This window comes from Tursiops truncatus, chromosome 11 (genome assembly GCF_011762595.2).
Source record: "Tursiops truncatus isolate mTurTru1 chromosome 11, mTurTru1.mat.Y, whole genome shotgun sequence".
Taxonomy (NCBI): domain Eukaryota; kingdom Metazoa; phylum Chordata; class Mammalia; order Artiodactyla; family Delphinidae; genus Tursiops; species Tursiops truncatus.
In genome coordinates, this window is record NC_047044.1 from 100,479,535 (window position 1) to 100,492,795 (window position 13,261).

At 57.4% G+C, this 13,261-nt stretch overlaps 1 long non-coding RNA gene across 1 annotated transcript; it reads left to right on the forward strand.

The window, feature by feature from the left end:
* Nucleotides 1-826: 826 nt before the first annotated feature.
* Nucleotides 827-7,105, forward strand: LOC141275923 (uncharacterized). The gene is made up of 2 exons (XR_012324583.1): nt 827-2,503; nt 2,878-7,105. It is a non-coding gene; the product is annotated as an uncharacterized lncRNA (long non-coding RNA).
* The last annotated feature ends 6,156 nt before the right edge of the window (nt 7,106-13,261 follow it).

Below are 13,261 nucleotides of genomic sequence, written 5' to 3' on the forward strand. Positions count from 1 at the left end.
GGGCTGACCCAAAGACAGTTAGGGGCTGGTTAGACCCTGGGTGAGGGGCCATTCTGAGGACGCTGGCCTGAGATCCACACGCTTTCCCAGGTGTCCGGGGGGGACCCTGGACTCGCAGCCCGGAGCCTCGGCCGCCCTCGACCTCATCTCCCAACCTTCTCTAGGTCACAAGCTGTAACGGGGATAATGATGATCCTGTTTCACCTGTTTGAAAGCTGCTTTAAGAGTGGGAAGCGTAGAATTGCTTTCTTCACGTCTGCGATTTGCTTTAAGATCATCCAGCCCGTGTGCCGCGGAGGCAGTGGCGAGCAAGATGTGGACACAGGGAGACGCTGTGAGCCATTGTCCAAGCCGGGCGTTGGGTACCCAGCTCTTCACACTGCTGTGTCCACCGTGTGTGTCTTCTTAAACATTCACACCCTGCAGCGGTGCTTGCGGGGATCCCACACGGACCTTCCCCCAAGACCCCCGGATCCCTCACCCACGCTCAGCGGCTCAGCGTCGGGCGCCCGGGACCGTGGCCTGGGCGCCAGTTCAGGACTCGGCGCATCACGTGTTTGTCTCGTGGCACCTTCGTGGCCGTCGCGAGCGGTAGGTCCTCTTGCCCCATTTCACAGGTGAGCCCAGGGCGGCCACACAGCTTTCCCAGGGCCGTGCCCTCGTCCACGGCGGGGCTCTGTCTCCAGAGCTGTGCTCTCCACCCCCGTCAGTGGCCACCTCTCTGGGCGTGCGGGGTCCACGGGGGTGGGGTGGGGAGGGGAGGTGGGCAGAGGAGGGCAGGCCATGCTCTCCACAGGCCTCAAGTTTGACCTTGGAAGACAGTTTTGCCAGCAGAGGGGTTCAAGGATGGGGGGGCAGGAAGGGACACGGGCGAGTGGTCTGGTGTCCCCAGGGCAAGGTCACTCGCTCGGCTGGAGGGCACGGCGGGGCCCAAGGTCAGTGCCCGGAGGCCTGCGATGCCCTGGAGAGGAAGGCCTGCTAGGGAGCGTGGCACACGCGCCCAGGTCCCCCCTGCAGCCACCGCGGGGAGCTGACCGGGGAAAGGCAGCTGGGTGTCCGGGCTGGGAGGGAGCGGTCCGCCAGCCCGAGGCTGTGGGACGCACTGGGAGGAGGCTGGGCCCGGGTCCCGGTTACACAGCAGGGAGTGAGGGGCCTAGGGGTTGACCCCTGTCGGTGTCCCCAGCCTCCCTCCCTGTTCTCTGAGTGGCTCATGGCCAGTCCAGGGCTCAGAGCCAGGGAGGGGCTGAGGATGTGGGGACACCTCCCCTGGCCGGAGGGTTTGGGGCATCGAGGCCAGTGGGGGTTCAGAGGGTAGAGGGGAGTCACGCTCTCACCAGCAGGAACCGGGCGGGGGGCCCCCCGGGCACCTGGGCCAGGAGGGCCGCCCTGCCTTCCTGCCACCATCCATACGGCACCTGGCACCCGCTGCCTGTCCTGGGCGTCCCCAGGCTGCCTGTGCCTGAAGGGACGTGCTCTGCGGTCCCGGGAGGGCAAGGACAGCATCCACCCATGAATTTATTTCTCAAGATTCCCGTCGGGCTTTGGCGGGAAGCTGCGGCATCCCTGCCTGGAGCTTGGGTGGGCAGCGGGCAGCCTCCCGAGCATGACGGCAGGGCCTCCACGCCCGGACAGCTCGCGGAGGAGGGCGGCTGGAGGGCTCGGCCAGGCTCTCCTTGGGTTGTCACCATAGTGTGGACGTCAGGATGAGCCACCTGATGCTTTAGGGAAAAAGAAAACTCGAGTAGCCACTCAGCCTTCCTGTCCGGGGGGCCACTGAGGGACCGAGTCTCCAGGCTGCCCGGCCCCTCCCCACGCTTGGCCTCTGCGGGCCTGCGGAGGTACGGGGAGCAGTATCCCCACCCTGCTGGACGGGCAGGCAACCAGGGCAAAGTAGGGCTTGGCCCGTGGGGCCCTTGGCCATGAGCGGGAAGGCTGGTGTGCCAGGAGTCGGAAGACGGAGTCTCCGTCCGGTCTGTACTGCGGGTCGGGTGTGTGGCCCTGGAGGGTCCACCTGGCTTCTCTCACCTTCAGTTTCCTCATTTTAAAAATAGAGGTAAGGATGCCCACTCCCACAGATGGGGGACGCGGGACCTGGAGTGGGAAGTCTTCTGCGGGGGGTCACGGGCCTCTTCACCTGCCCTGTTCCAGGCCCCCCCATCCTGGCTGCAGTGCCCTCCCCCAGGGGCGTCAGATGCCAACAAGCATGTTGCTTCCGCTGTAGAGGGAAAAACCCAGATGCCAACGCGCCTGCCTCATCAGCCGTGGCCGTGCTACCCTCCCACGGGGATGGGCTCCTGAATGCGGACTTTGTCCCATTTGGCAAAAGGGACCTGGGAGACTGGAGCCTGATGCCGGGTCCCTGAGCCAGGACGTCACGCCGTGGGCTCCAGCCCGCAGCCCCCGACGTGGACCGGAACCTGCGGGAGGTGCGGTGTCCCCATCCAGGACGGCAGCTGAGCCCGCTCCCCGCCCAGGCCTGCGGCTGGAAGGACCCCGAGGACAGGTGTGCGGCTCCTCCTTCTCTGGGGCCCCTGCATGCAGTGGCGCATACCTGTGCTCACTGGGACTGCCGTGCTCTCGGCGGCCTCCCACGAGCCTTGACTCCAGGACCGTCCCACAGCGGGCCCGGTTCCGGCCCGTGTGGCTGCAAGTGTACTGGCCGGGTGGCTGTCAGGAGGAGACCTCCCCCGAGGGCCAGCCTGGGGGGACGCTGTCTGCCCCCCGCCCAGTCACAGTCCTGCCTCCAGGCGGGGAGGGGGGCAGCTGGGACTGAGCCTGGAGGCCGGGACCCTGCTGAGGGCCTTGCCGTGGCCTCACCATCGGCTCCCCTGGGACCGGGTCCTCTGGGGCCTTGAGACTTTCCTTTCTTTCCAGCAGCTTCTGAGCAGTCTGAGGAGGCTCCTTCCTGCGTCGCCGACCGCGGCGGGTAGAGACCCGGCGCCTAAGGCAGGTGTCGCTTCTTCAGAGGAGGGTCTTCGTGCTGAAGGCTTGTTTGATGTTCGGGGAAGTTGCCAGGGACTGCGGTGGCAGCCAGTCTCTCTAAAGGTTCCTCCCCTCCCCCTGAGCGTGTGCATGTGGATGTGTGTGCGCGTGTGTGTACGGACAGCCACACAACCAAACTGCGTGTTCACACGCACACGTACCCACAGGCTTTGGCCCAGAGGGTCTCCCTGCCATGAAGGAAATGAGTGAACAAATTCCACATTTTTGTTCCCCTCGGAGGCCTGCAAAGAAGGTGTTAAGAGGCAAGATTTAAATCATAAACTATTAAAAGCCCAACGGCCCCACGTGCAGCTGTGGCCAACTTGGACCGTGTCTGGGGCGAGGCTCCGGAGCTGATCCGGAAGGCATCCGAGGGGGAGGACGCGGCCGGGCAGGAGCGCGGGGCGGCCCGCGTGCACGGATCCTCCCCTCCGCGCGCCCTCACGCTCCCTCCTCAGCCTCCCGGACTCAGAGCCCCAGCTGTGGGCAGCCGGGTGGCTTGCAGGGCACCCTCCTGGCCCGACGCCGGGGTTCACGTCTGTGTCTCACCAGCTCTTCCGGGGGCCCCTGTGAGGTCTGCGTCCAGGTTTGCATCAGTTGCCGTTGCCGGGGGTGACTCACGTCCCTGGGACAGCCCCCCGGCCCACCAGCTCCCACCACCACCAAAGTGGTTTGTGGTCGTCCTGCCGGGTGGGCCCCTGTGAGCTTAAGAAACGAGACTGAGAAGGGAGTTACTTGTAGAGCACATGCGGTGCCCTCGGTCGCCCGGCTGCAAGCGGAGGGCAGGAAGGGGCTGCTGATTAAGTGCCTGCGATGAGCTGGACGCCAAGCCAGCCCTGGCCACGCGACGGACCGGGGTCCCATCTGCGTTTCAGACGGATGCGGCTCACATCTGTTCTCTCATCAGCGTACCCTCTGCATACAAGAGTGTCCGCATCCTAGGTGCTCAATAAAACCGCACTCCACGAATGGATGGGAAGGAAACAGAGCTCAGAGCGGGATGCCGCATACACGGGCTCACGCAGCCTGGCTGCGGCCAGCTGGGTAGACCCCCGGGCTGCCCGGCTCCCGGCCTGGCTCCACCTCTCCTGCCTTCCAGGCTCTTCTGCCTCTTCTCTGGGTATAGCTTGTGGGGCTCTTTCAAAGGCTACCGGCAAGTGATATGGCAATTCCCTCCAAAATTAAACTAAACTACCTACCAGATGACCTGGCAGCTCTACTTCTGGGTCTATACCCCGGAGAACTGAGGGTCTTAAAGAGATGCCTGTACACGCACGTTCGTGGCAGCCTATTCACAAAAGCCAAAAGGTAGGAGCGATACAAGTGTCCATCGATGGGTGAACAGATGAAACAGAGTATCCATAAGATGGAATGTTATTCAGCCTTAAAACAAAAAAAGGAAAGAAATCCTGACACAAGATACAACACGGAGGAAACTTGAAGACATTATGCTAAGTGATTAAGCCAGACCCCAAAGGACAGATATTGTGTGACTCCTTATGGAGGTCCCTAGAACAGGCAAGTTCACAGGAACAGAAAGTAGGAGCGTGGTTGTCAGCGGTGGGAGGAGGGGGATGGGAAGTTAGTGTTTACCGGGGACAGTCTCAGTTTGGGAAGATGAAAAAGTTCTGGATGTGAACCGTGGTGATGGTCACACAACAATGTGAATGCACTTCATGCCGCTGAATTATGCACTAAAAAATGGTTAAAATGGTAACATTTATGTAAATTTTATCACAATAAAAAATTAATTAAAAAAGAAGTACAGACAGAATGTAGAATGGAGTTTCTGTTGGGGATGACAGGAAACTTCTGAGGTAGATTGTGGTGATGATTGTTCAACGCTGTGACTTCAGTGTCACTGCATTGTGTACTTACCAGTAGTTAAAATCGTAAGTGTTATGGTATATGTTTGTTTGTTTGTTTTATGCGGTGCGCGGGCCTCTCACTGTTGTGGCCTCTCCCGTTGCGGAGCACAGGCTCCGGACGCGCAGGCCCAGCGGCCATGGCTCACGGGCCCAGCCGCTCTGCGGCACATGGGATCTTCCCGGACCGGGGCACGAACCCACGTCCCCTGCATCCGCAGGTGGACTCTCAACCACTGCGCCACCAGGGAAGCCCTGTTATATGTTTTTTATCGCACACACAGAAAGTTTTTTAATTTTAAAGGCTGCTCCACACCAGATCCCTGCAGTCTTGGGCACTGCTTTGGTCACTGTTGCTCCCTTGCCTAGAACCTCTCAAGGTTCCTCTTAGCCCAGGATGAAGCCTGAGCCAGTCCGCCCAGCACCAAGGCCTGCCCACTGCCCGGTCACTGCTCATTGGCTCCCCGGCACCAGCCTCCCCAGGGCCTCCCCGCTCCCTTGCTCAGCCCCGACCCCGGTTCAGGGCCAGTGTCCCTGGAACATTGACAGTGTCCTGGCAGCTCCTTGCTGGCCCATCCCAGACGCTTCCTCCCTGTAGCCCCAGGCTGTCCAGTCATTCCTTTGCCTCCCTCTGGTCTGCCCGAAAAGGACACCTGCCTGCTTCCTCTGCTTTCCAAACAGGAACAGGGCATAAGGAGGTTGAGTAAACTACCTTTTATTAGATTTGTTTGGTTTAGAGCAGAAGCCCTGTGAGGAATTCACTTTATGTCGGAAGTAGAGAGAAGCTGCTTTCTGTTAAGGGGTTGCCCAAACTCCCCTCTTATTACAGGACCCCCTGGACTACACACAGCCCCTCGCACTCTCTGAGGCCACCAGTTCTATCTTTGAACAGATTTTTATGTTAGGAAATTCCTCCTTGTAGACTTGTGGGCGATTAGAGCTGCAAAGGATCTTCAAAACAATCCTGTCCGGTCTCTTCATTTTAAACAGAAGGAGGTCTGGAAACACTAAGCACGGCGGTCGTGGTCCCATGGCCACTCAGGGGCAGGCCCAGATCCCCACCCTGCAGGCCGGGCCCCCTCCAGCGCCGCACTTGAGCCCCCTGCACTGGGGCCCCAGCCCCGCCTGAATCCCACGGCAGCTACAGCTCTTACCCACCGTGGCCCCAGCTCAGGGCGTGTCTTCCCCAAGGTCCGCCTGAGAGCTGGGTGACGGGAGGCCAGGCACAGGCTGAACCTGGATCCATCTCCAGCCCTTCCTACTTCAGCAAGAATCGGTCTGCGCTACCAGAAGCAGCAAAGGTCAATGCTGTTTACTCCGACCAGGCCCGGGCACCCCACTGATGCCACCCATGGAGGCGGCATCTCACATTTTGTTTAATAAATAAATCCAGCGTCCAGCGGAGACGGCAGAAGACAGTTGATGCTTCCAAACTATAGCGCTCACTGGGATTCTCAAATTGCCAGGAACTGCAAAGTGTAGATGTGAACCTGGGGGATGAGATGGGGGTTCACCCACTGCCCACTGTGGAGCCAGAAACTATAGCTGCTACCTACGTTTGTACCAAATTTAATTGCTGTATCCGACATAAACACCAACACAACTCAACCTCACGCACAGCCTCTGAAACGGCTTGAGAAAAACCCCAAATAACTGGGAAGTAACTTTCAAACAGAACTTCTCAACCCAACTACAAGGCTTATGGAGCAGACTTTCAAAGGAGCTATCAAGATATCTGAGAAATGAGAAAACTCGAAACTACACTTAAAATTTTTGACTTCCTGCATGAAGAGAAGGAATGTCACAGACTGTCCCTGATACTATGGGGTGAGTGTGGGGTGACTGCCTGAGCGGAAGGGCTGGGGCACCCACACATGCATAGCACCTCCCACCCCCAACAGATATCCCACCAAAAAGGAAAATGAGTCTAATCTGGGATGATTTCTTTTTAGTGAACCCATGTTGTGTCCTCGTACTGAATAATTTCTGTTCAAAGTGTGTCCAGAAACACTTTAATAACCGCCTCTAAATGTTTTGCTGTAAGATTAACATTAATTAAAAAATTTAAAAAAGCAGTTGATGTTTGACCCCCCAGAGCAGATGTTGGCAATGTTCCTCTGTAGTGAGACAGACAGGCCAGCTTCATGGGTGTCACTCGGGACCCTGGGTTTAGAGGGGCTACCACACTCGTCCTCTGCTCTACTATGACCATCGTGGGATTCTTAACCATTTTATTTTAAATAAATTTATTTATTTTATTTATTTATTTTTGGCTGCGTTGGGTCTTCGTTGCTGCACACGGGCTTCCTCTAGTTGCGGCGAGCATCCCCTGCATTGGCAGGCGGACTCTCAACCACTGCGCCACCAGGGAAGCCCCTCGGTCTGTAACCTTTGAGAATGGCTTTTCTCAGCAGAATGTCTTTGAGATCCACCCAGATTGTTGCACGGATCAGTGTTGGTTCCTTTTGGTCACTGAGTGGTATGGACGGGCCACGTTTTGTTCACACACTGACCTGTTGAAGGACATGTGGGCCGTTTCCAAGTCTGGGCTGTTACAAATAGAGCTGCTGTGAGCTTCCAGGTACAGGTTCTGTGGGAGCGCCAGTTTTCATTTCTCTGGGATAAAGGCCCGGGTGTGCGAATGCCAGATTGTACGGTGCGCATGTTTAGTTTTTAGAGAAACCGCCGGACTCTTTTCCAGAGAGGCCGCTCCATTTTGCATTCCCGCTGGCAACTTATGAGAGAGACAGGCCAGCTTCCCACAGCCTCGCCGGTGTTTGGTATTGTCGCTCTGCATTTCAGCTGTTCTCGTGGGTCTGGGGCGACACCTCACCGTGGATTTCACTGGCGTGTCCTAGTGGCTGTTGATGAGCACGTGGATTTTTCTATGATGTTGAGGCTCACATTTTCAACCTATGGGTGCCCAGTGGCCCCAGCACCCCTTGCTGAAAAGACTGTTCGTCCCACTACCACATGTAGAAAGGATGGCTGGTGGGAAGCAGCCGCATAGCACAGGGAGATCAGCTCGGTGCTTTGTGACCACCTAGAGGGGTGGGATAGGGAGGGTGGGAGGGAGACGCAAGAGGGAGGAGATATGGGGACATGTGTATACGTGTGGTCGATTCACTTTGTTATCCAGCAGAAGTTAACGCACCATTGTAGAGCAATTATACTCCAATAAAGATGTTGGGAAAAAAAAAAGACTGAACTGCTGGGGACAACCGTCCCCCCAGTGAGCTGCCTTTGCAGCTTTGTCAACAGCATTTGGGGGTGTTTGTGTGGGTCTGTTCCCAGGCTCCGCACCCTGTTCCACTGATCTGTCTGTCTGTCCTTCCATGAAGCCATGCTGCCTTGATTACTCCAACTATATTGTAAGTTTTCACATCAGGTACAGTAATTCTTCCCAATTTATTCTTCCAAACTGAATGGATTTGAAGACAGTATCCCCCCTAGATTCCATTCTAGGCTGAGACAAGCCCAGGAAATTTCAACACAAATTGGGTGATTTGGGAAATGTTTTAGGGCTCTGGAAAAAGGTGTGTTTTTCCCCACAAGAATGGATGGACACATTTCCTCTTTTTCTTTTCTTGTTTTGTTTTCTTATTATGGTAAAATATAAATAACATGAAATTTACCATTTTAACCATTTTTAAGTGTCCAGTTCAATAGTGTTAAGTACATTCACACTGTTGTGCGGTCATCCGTCTCCAGAACTTTTTCATCTTCCCCAACTGAAGCTCCGCCCCCATTAAACAGCAAAGGGGCCTGCCGCCCCTCCCCCAGCCCCGGTAAGCACTATTCTACTTTTTGTCTCTCCGTATTTGACTCTTCTCGGCGCCCTCATGTAAGTGGAGTCACACGATATTGGTCCTGTTGTGTCTGGCTTATGTTACTGAGCACAGTGACTTCAAGTTCCATCCATGCTGTAGCCTGAGTCAAATTTTCTTTCCTTTTGAAGACTGAATAATGTTCCACTGTGTGTTTCTATGCACTGTGTTTATCCATCCATCAGTCAGTGGATGTCGGAGCTGTTTCCACCCCTCTGCTCTCGTGAAGTCGGGGTCCTGATGCATCTTCTCAGTTCCTGGGTTCACGCCCAGGAGTGGACCGGCCTCTGCTATGGCAGACTCTGGACTTGTTCAAACCTCTGCTTCCTTCCCTCCTCCCGTCGAGACCCCAGGGGCCACCAGCAAGGGGGTCCACAGGGCCACCAGGGGGAGCCTCCCAGCCTGGGATGCAGTGGGTCTTTGCTTTCGTTGCAGCCTCTGGCTGGTGGGGCAGGAGGGGACACAGCGCACAGGAAGCAGCAGCCTCCCACTGCTCGGGCTTGACCCGGCCTGAGCGGCTTGGCGGGTAGCGCTTGTTCCCCGGAGCTCCAGCTACGGCCCAGAATTGTTTTATTAAAAGCATCATGTCGGGGCTTCCCTGGTGGCGCAGTGGTTGAGTCCGCCTGCCGATGCAGGGGACACGGGTGCGTGCCCCGGTCCGGGAAGATCCCACATGCCGCAGAGCGGCTGGGCCCGTGAGCCATGGCCGCTGAGCCTGCGCGTCCGGAGCCTGTGCTCCGCAGCGGGAGAGGCCGCAACAGTGAGAGGCCCGCGTACCGCAAAAAAAAAAAAAAAAAAAAAAAAAGCATCATGTCTCCAGCGCCAGGGGCCAGAGAACCGCCCTTTTTCTTAGTTTGGCGGAAATTGGTTTCCCGCCTCCTTGTGAGTGTGAACAGATTACGCAGAAAAGCACTTCATCTTCTGTGTTTCTCCCACCGTCTCCAGCGCAGCCCGCCCCTCCCACAGCTATTTATAGAACTGGGCCAGCGTGACTCCGGCCCCTGAGTGATGGTGGGCGTGGGATGGAGACCTGGGGTTTTTGGGGCGGAGTTTGGAGAAGCCTCTGTCTCCACATTGGGTCTTGTACACCTGGGGACAGGTGAGGACTGACCTGGGGCCCCCTGGCCTCGCTGGGTCTCAGCGTTCTCACCTGCAAGATGGGATGACAAGGGTGCTGTCCTCAGAGTGCCGTTAGGAGGGTCACATTCCTCAGCCCGTGGTTCGCGCTCCGTTAGGACTGGTCAGTGCTGTCCTGATGCTGGTCCAATATAATCTCTGGACCGAGCAGGTGTCCCTCCACACATTTCCTGACACCACATACTACTGGAAAATCCATGAAAGCTAACCGTTATCCCCGTGACACGGTGTAACTGACAAAGCACCCTCACTCGTTGCCATGGGAACTGTCCTAATCCGGAAGGTTTTCCCAAAAGCCGGGCTCCGGGGTCTGCGCTTCCCAAACAGTGGTTCTTATGCTGGAGAGGGTGTTCCCTCCCCGACCCCAGAACCGGCAGCCCCACCGGACCACCGCACCAGGGCCCCGAGGAAGGTGCAGGGACACCCAGGGGGCTACTGGAGGGCGAGGAGGGCTGGTCGGGCCAGGGCTGCAAGCAGGAACACGGCCCAGGTGGTTCCTCCTGTTGGCTGCCCTGGGCGAGGAGCAGAGGGGTGGTGCCCTGGGGCTGCCCCACAGCTTGTCCGTAGCTGAGTGTATGCCTGTGGCTTCAGCTGCTCAAAACATCCTTTATTGCTACCAGCCCGCCAGCCCCTCCCGAGCCCACTGAGACGGGAAAGAAAGTCAGACCGGGCTCTGCGGTTAAAGCTGGGCCTCGGCGTGGGGCTGGGCCGCGGCGATGGGGCCGCCCGTGCGGAACAGGACAGGATGCGCCATCTCCGGCACCGTCGGTCTCAGGACCACCTCTCGGCAGCGGGGAATCTGGAGCCCAGTCCTGGGCAGTGAGGGGCCTCCTTGTCACCCCTCCCTCACTGGGGGTGACTCTTCCCTCGGCCCCCAGGGGACAAGGCTGAGAGTTCCCTCTTCTGTTTCAAGCAGTGAGGACTCCACTCGGCTGGTGGGGACACTCCAGCCCGTGGCGTTGGCGGCTGACCCAAGGCCCTCCCGGCACGCCCGCTGGCTGCCCACTCTTGCCCCCCTCGGGCCACCCCTGCTCAGGCCCCCCAGCTCCGGCCCTCCCTCCCCTCCTCCAGCAGCTCTGAGCCAGCTCCTCCCCAGAGAGAAGCTCCCCTCCCTCCCTCTCTCCGGCCCAACTGCCAACCCGCCTGATTCATCTCTGTCTCCCCACATCAAAGGCTCTCGGGCCAGGGCTTGGCCCTAAGTCAAACGTACGTGCTCCACAGCTGGAGCACGAGTGTCCTCTGTCTGTCTGGGTTGCTGTCCTAACGGCCACGCTCAGGGTTCTCTAAGTGCAAAGGAAGAGGCTTTTAACATATTGATGGTGACCAGGTCAGGTCTGAACCTTTAACAGTTAGGATGAAGGCATCTTTGAAACACACACTCAAAACCCATCCCAGCGAGTGAAATTCCTGGGGACCCTGGATTGCCAGGCCTGGGTTTCAATGACCTGGGCCTTCTCTGTCAGCTTCCGGAGACCCTGTCCCTGTCACTCACTGCAAACCCAGGTGGACATTTAAACTGAAAAGCTGAGCGAGCAGCTCCTGGCTGCCTGCCACCGGCTGGGACAGGAGCCCTGACAGAGCCTTGGGGAGCGAACTGGAGGTGGGCGGCCGCCTGGGTGTTGAGATCTAAAGGTACTGGGAAGGCTCCCAGCATCCCACCTACCCCCGGGGCCCTGAAGCATCTCCTCCATCCAGATGCTGCGGTGCCTGAAATTCCACCATTGGAGAATCTGCCGTGGGTCTGGTAGCTCTTCTGTTTCCAGAAATTCCTGCTTAAAATGCACCCCAGATGGCAGCCCACGACTGAAATCAGCCGACGGGATACAGGTGTGGTTACCAGGCTACAAGAAAGGCAAAAAGGAAATGAAGCAGGGCTGGGTGGGGGGGTGGTTAGGAGTTTGATAAAGGAGGGGGTGAGGTCACTAGCCAGCACTTTCCCCTCCTGGGCAGTCACCTCCCACACTGTTCTCTCCTTATCAATTTCCCTCCCATCCACTCAGGTTTGGGAAACACGGGTCAGCCCCTCTAGCCCACCAACAAGTCTCTCAAAGCCAATGGCATTTATATGTTTCTTCTCTTAGAATCAAAGGTGTTTAAGGCCCATGTTTGAAACTTGAAACACTGAATATAATTCCAGTCTCTTTGCTCATCATCTGTCCCTCTCACTGTCTTCATGGCCAGAGCATGAAGTCTCAAGAAGGGCTTCTAGGAAGGCGGAGTCCCCAGCGTCTCGTTAGCGTTGAAGCTGATTGCTGTTTCCTGTGACTTGTTTTAATTGATCAACGTTTTCGGACATCCAGGGTTAGTGCAGGTGCTGAACTTAGTTATGTGTTAGGACCCAGAGGCTCGTAGACAGAGTGAAAAAGATCAGAGAACAGGGGAGGGTGTTGGGCTAAGTGCTTAAAATTTCACATCGTCCAGTGTAACTCCATTACCATGATACATTCCCACGTGTCACTGTTCGCCTCTGTGGTACAACCATTTTTTCTCAAGCCAAACAAACGCTCCAGCCAGGGAACTACCAGCACAGCGTCCCAGCTCAGAAGGTGGGATTCAGGAGTTCATAAACGCTTCTGATGATAGTACAGGGCGGGGGACAAACCATGACTTAACCGTGAGAGGTTTGGATTACCTGTGGATTTCCTCTTTCATCCTCATTGGTACCATTTAGCGAAAGTTAACTCTCAAACACCATGGTGATGGCGGACCTGGAGCCCAGCTCAGCTGATGCATCTCCAAGGCCAAGGTGGGCTGGAGTCGGGCTGGGGAACCAGGTGGGCTCCCCTCCGCCCTGCCGTCCACCTGGGCCTCTGGGAGCCAGGGCGCCTCTCCTCTCCTCTCAGGCTTGCTGGGTGTGGACCTATGGGACCCTGTGGCCAAGTCTCAGACCGAGCTGAGGACCAGAATCACCTGTGGGGCCTTAAAAGTACAGGCCACAGACACACCTGCTCAGAAGGCCTGAGGTGCAAGCCTGGGAGTCTGTGTCTGTGACAGTCTTTCCTGGGAGATTCTGATCAACCCACCAGGGCCCTAGGAAGCCTCCCAGGCAGCAGTTTCGGAGCCCGAGGATGGCGAGACACCCTCTGGTCGCAAGACCCAACATCCCCTGGAGAGGAGGGAGGAAGGCCCCTCGGGGCGTGGACGGCTAACCACCCCTCCGAGCTCCCAGCCCCCTCCTCCGACACCAGGAATTTCTCATCCGCCTCACTTTTCTTCTGATTTCAAGCGTGTCCAGGGCCCGTATTGTGAAGAGCACATCACTTGACCCCAGGGCCCCTGCCAGCCGGCTCTCCTCCCAGTTAACGGTGCAGGGATTATCCCCGGGGCTCCCTCCCCTCCCACCTTGACCCTGGCCGTCTGGCTTTCATAGTTATCAGTTCAGTTTGCTGGAGCTGCGTCTCCAGCCACCCCGACCTCTAACCCCGCTCCGGGTCGCTGTTTCCTGCCGTC